This window comes from Eretmochelys imbricata, chromosome 1 (assembly GCF_965152235.1).
Source record: "Eretmochelys imbricata isolate rEreImb1 chromosome 1, rEreImb1.hap1, whole genome shotgun sequence".
NCBI classification, from domain to species: Eukaryota; Metazoa; Chordata; order Testudines; family Cheloniidae; genus Eretmochelys; species Eretmochelys imbricata.
This window is the reverse complement of record NC_135572.1, coordinates 111,992,702-111,998,701: the sequence shown is the minus strand read 5'-3', so window position 1 is coordinate 111,998,701 and position 6,000 is coordinate 111,992,702.

Here is a 6,000-nt window from a genome sequence, read left to right as displayed (position 1 = left end):
TAAAGTAACAGGGAAGGTTCCAGAACAATCAGGAACCTTCTGGAGACAATTAAGACAGACAGGCTGATTTGCTGCAGGTATTCTAATCAAGAAGCTGCTAGAATCAATTAAGGCAGGCTAATCAGGGCACCTGGGTTAAAAAAGGACCTCACTTCAGTTAGGGAGAGGCGTGTAAGGAGCTGGGAGTGAGAGGACGTGCTGCTGGAGGACTGAGGAGTACAAGCGTGATCAGGCACCAGGAGGAAGGTCCTATGGTGAGGATAAAGGAGGTGTTGGGAGGAGGCCATGGGGAAGTAGCCCAGGGAGGAGTTGCTGTTGCACAGCTGTTCTAGGAGGCACTCTAGACAGCTGCATTCCACAGGGCCCTGGGCTGGAACCCGGGGTAGAGGGCGGGCCCGGGTTCCCCCCAAACCTCCCAACTCCTGGTCAAACACAGGAGGAGTTGACCTGGGCTGTGGGTTCACGAAAACGGCCAAACTGAGGGCTGCCATGAAGCTCCAAGGTGAGGAAATCTGCCAATAAGCGCAAGACCCACGAAGGTAGAGGAGGAACTTTGTCACACTGACTATAAAAGCTGATTGGTTGCTTAAAAAGAACCCTAGCAGTCACTGAACATTCTTTCATCAACAAAATTAAAACTAAGTTCATACTTTTATGATCAATTTAATCATTTCTAGTTTCTTCTCCGCTAATCTAAAAACAGACAAATGAGCTTTCTGGAGCGAGGTATAGCTCAAACAGCCTGTCTTCTGGAATCTTCAGCCTGAAAGAGAAAAAGTTACTTTAAAGCCTACCAAGATGAAACTTACTTAAAATATATTTCTTAAAAAAACCTCACAGTCTGTATTCCCATTCAAGTTATTGTTTTTACACAAAGAAATGTTCTGTGCAAAATTTTTTGACCAGCTCTAAATCTGAGTTATTGATTTTTTTTTAAACCTGAGTGTAGATGTTTTGTTTTGCTTTTTAAGGTACACAGTTCATGTAGGAAACAAGCAGCACGGGAAAAACAGCAAAAACAGACGTGAAAAAAAGTAAAGAAGTGTTCTTTTAAAGTCTACTGGGGTCCCCACTATCCAATCAAATTCTGCATAAAAAGGAAAGATAAGATGAACATGAGGGACAAACAGGGACAGCTGACAAGCAGTCAATTGGTTCAAATCTATAATCAATGTCAAACTAGCTACTGCCTCGACTAGTTAAACCCTTCAAAATTATCATGAATGTTCCCGATGCTCTAGCAACACCTGGAGGCTGGTGGAATTGACTGCAGGGGATGGCATTACAGAAAAAAGCAATAAAGAGGATGCAGCAGCTGTGAGGTTCCCTACTAGCCAGTGACATCACAAAGAGCTGAACTCACTAAGAAGTGGTGGAAGTGACACGGGTGGGCAGTGGCAGGAGGTAGCAGCAGCAAGCAGCTGTGGAGACATCACTTGATTGCTGCCCCAAGGCAGATGATGATCCCACTCGAACATTCCCCTGGATTCTGGGACTTCACTGACCTCAGACAACCAACTCTGAGTGGGGTGCAGCGGAGGGCAAAGGAGCGTGGCATGTTAAAGGGCCATTCGTCCATCAGAGACTTTCACAGAGCAAGGTGCGAAACTGAGGCATAGGACTGCTGCCCCAAGATACTGTGGGGAAGGTGTTTACCTACTTTTGAATCACTGTTGCAGAGTTTTTCCAAATTAATGCTGTGTTCCTTCTCCTTTTAATAAACGTTTTCTTTGGTTATACACAGACATGGCGCTTGCACGGGGGGGTTGAGCACTGCCTCACAGATGCAGCCAGGGTGAGGTTTCATTTTTCCAGATTTCTGGGTGGGTGGGTGTGTGGGTGGGGGGGCTCAAGATGGTTCTGTTTGGTAATGTTAAGTGGAACCCCTGGATATGGAACCTGCCCCTTGTTGCTGCCTGCAGCACCTGACAGAAGAGCTACACATGCCTCTTGTTATACTAGGGACTTCATGTAGGGTGTGGACAATGGTCTGTCTTCCTGCAGACTACAAGCTAAGGAAACTGAAGAGTTTGGCATTCTCCTCATGTCCTCTTTTTGGTCCCACATCCACACATGGGGATTACTTGACAGGGTTGCCTGAGAAGTGGCCTTGATGATCCAGTAGGTCCTTTCCAGTCCTATTGTCATAAATATAAAGGGAAGGGTAAACCCCTTTGAAATCCCTCCTGGCCAGGGGAAAACTCCTCTCACCTGTAAAGGGTTAAGAAGCTAAAGGTAACCTCGCTGGCACCTGACCAAAATGACCAATGAGGAGACAAGATACTTTCAAAAGCTGGGAGGGGGGAGAGAAACAAAGGGTCTCTGTCTGTCTATATGCTGTTTCTGCCAGGGATAGACCAGGAATGGAGTCTTAGAACTTTTAGTAAGTAATCTAGCTAGGTACGTGTTAGATTATGATTTCTTTAAATGGCTGAGAAAAGAACTGTGCTGAATAGAATAACTATTTCTGTCTGTGTATCCTTTTTGTAACTTAAGGTTTTGTCTAGAGGGGTTCTCTATGTTTTGAATCTAATTACCCTGTAAGGTATCTACCATCCTGATTTTACAGGGGGGATTTCTTTATTTCTATTTACTTCTATTTTTATTAAAAGTCTTCTTGTAAGAAAACTGAATGCTTTTTCATTGTTCTCAGATCCAAGGGTTTGGGTCTGTGGTCACCTATGCAAATTGGTGAGGCTTTTTATCCAACATTTCCCAGGAAAGGGGGGGTGCAAGTGTTGGAAGGATTGTTCATTGTTCTTAAGATCCAAGGGTCTGGGTCTGTAGTCACCTAGGCAAATTGGTGAGGCTTTTTACCAAACCTTGTCCAGGAAGTGGGGTGCAAGGTTTTGGGAAGTATTTTTGGGGGAAGGACGCGTCCAAACAGCTCTTCCCCAGTAACCAGTATTAGTTTGGTGGTGGTAGCGGCCAATCCAAGGACAAAGGGTGGAATATTTTGTACCTTGGGGAAGTTTTGACCTAAGCTGGTAAAGATAAGCTTAGGAGGTTTTCATGCAGGTCCCCACATCTGTACCCTAGAGTTCAGAGTAGGGGAGGAACCTTGACACCTATGTTTCTATCCAGCAAAGTGTAGTCTGTTTTCTATATGTGACTCCATCCCATCACTTTAAGACTCCAGAGGTCTGATCATTCAGCTGCACTACATTGTGGATAAAGAAGTTCCTGCTTCTGAAATGGATTCAAGGTTCTAACTCCGTTATATAAATCATTCTTAAAGAGCAGACAATCAAGATCAGATTTTGGTTCCAGTTACACTGAATTAAATCCATAATAATGCCATTGATTTCTGTTGATTTAATTTTGTTTGTACAGAGGTATAAGAACAAGAAGCTGTTTTTCACTCTCCATTTTTTACCCTGCTCTTTGCAGAAATCACTCTTCTTTTTTGCTGAGGGTGGGTCTTTTACACACAAAGCTTTTAGTACATTTATGTATATCAACATTCATTTAAATATGTGTAGCCTTTGGAAGAAAATAATTCCAGCAGTTAAGGACAAAGGTTTGTTTCTGCTGTCATGTCAGTCTGAGTCCATCGCTAGTTCATGCAGAGTTTTTTGTTTCACGTAAAGGTAGCCATGACGTGACCAAGCATTTTCAGCTAATTGTGCGCTGGCAGGCGTGAATGGGCAGGTGAATAAATGTACAGGTAAACAATAGTACAAACCTTACTGAAAGACCAAGCGAAGCATGTCTGTAAAAGCATGTCTTATTACTTAATTATAAACGAGTTATTAGTCTCACTGTGCACAATCTGAGTATGATCCACTGACTTTAGTGATATTTCAGTTGTAGAAGAGTGAGCTGGATTCTGTTCTGGCTCATGGGTCAACCTGCCTGTTGTTCCAACTGCAGGACCAGATTCTGCCCTTGGTTCCCTCCCCACTGGGTTTGCACAGGTGTGATTGAGGCTAGGATTTGGCTTGCAGATGTTCTTTTTATTACTAAAAGGACAGTAATGTGCTACAAAAATGTAAACAATGGGCTCCCTCTAAAATCTTCCCATCTCAATCAACGGTACAAGATATTTTCCGGGTAAAAAACTTTGGTGCGTCCCCTCACCCCACCCCAATTCATCAATTTAACATTCTCCCCTCGAGAAATATCCCTTAATTCCATAATGTCCTTCTCAACTACATCAATTCTTCCACCTCCCAATCTTGGGCCCCACACCTTTAGACCCACCATGTTTCCTTACCCCAGTAACTCATGGGTGTACCACGAGGTGGCTCCTCTATCTGGCATCTGCTCCTCACAATAAAGAAGTGGTGACAGGGTGAGTTGGCTCAAGGGTGGCTGGCTGGGGGCAGGAGGGTATTGGTGGAAGCAGCTCTTCTCTGGTCATGGGCTAGATGGCTAGTTTGTGAAGGAGTCTCCCCAGCTTCTTGAAGTGAGTAAGTCTCCTTTGGCTAGGTGCCTAAATCAGTATTTGATGCCTAAATGTAAGTGGGCCTGGTATTCAAAGGCACAGAGCAAACCCAGCTCCCATTGAAATCAATGAGAAATTGACTGAGAACTGATCAGGTTTGAAAATAAGGCCAGTTCTATTTAGCTGCCTAAATATGGATTTAGACACCTCACTTTGGGCACCCAGGTTTGAAAATGGCAACTTTGCTTTATTTATTTTAAATAAAATCTGAGACTCTCTTCCATTGCCTATTCCTCCCCCCGCCACGCGCCAGCCCCCACCAGCTCAGCAGAGTACAAGCCATTATTGGTGGTGATGCACACACCAGAAAACCCAGCTTGACTTTCAGAGCCCTGGGTGCACTGTCAGGCCAGGCAGCTAAAACATTTGATCTTGAATCATTGAGACAGAAACAGCATGGAACCCTACCTGCCGTTTTAGAGAGCCATGCTTTTAACAGTAGAACTACACTCTGAGAGAAACCACCAACGAGACTGCAGAGGAAATTATCAACAAGCATGGAATCAGTGACAACAGTAGAGGGGCATACCAGACCAGGCTAATGACTCCCAGCAGGCTACTACTGGAGCAGTACTCTAAGAGCAGCACAGGACAACCAAGGAAAACGGAGAGAGATGCAGGGCACCTCTTCATACTAGAGCTGTAAAATGAATTCTTTAAAAACATCCACCTATTTAAGGGCAGAATTTAGCTAGGTATTAGCACCCGTTAGAGCAGTCCACTTAAACGTAGCCCATACCTTCAACTGAAGGCTAGTCAAAAATTGTTCCTTGTAAACATGTCAGATAACTTAAAATACATGTAAGGAAACTAATATTTTAGAACATTCCTGATGATCGTATTTGTATCCATCTGACAAACGATAGGAGCACCGGTCAGCATTCCTATTAAATAAATGGTTTTACCTTCAATTCTGCTTTAAGACAGCTCAGCAAAATGGTATTTCTGAAACCCATTTCTGAGCTGTGCCAACTTTGAAACAGAAAGCCCTCCCCCTGATTTTTTCAAAGCCCTTGAGGAAGGGCAACTGTTGGCAGAGCCCATCATCACGTTTGGAAACAGCAGATGAATGATCCAGATGGAAGTCTGACAGATGGGGAGGAATTAGTGCTGCAAGATAAGTCAGCGCTTGAGCCAGAGTGGACCTGAGGAGAGTGAATAGCTTTTGATTTACTTCAGACTGGGGAGATATAGGGGGATATTGCAGTTCAGAAGACAGAATTAGGTAGAGTGAGCTAATGTCATGGCTAGCCAGTGCCCAGCCTAGGGACATATCTATGGACCAAAGTCTGAGAATGCCATGGAGACTGAGACAGGCAGGGCTATTCTATGGCTCAGAACAGTCAAAGCAAGGTATCACATAGCTTTTCACATAAACACTTATTACACTAGTCCCACTGCACAGCTCAATGGACCATTCCAGTGACTGCCCAGTGGATTATCATGAGCATTTCTTTCCCATGACCACTGAGATCTCCCAGCCATTCTTATAGGTCACTGTGGTATGCAGTTGACCTGTGACCATTTAACTAGACAAGACAGAGGTTAGAGCA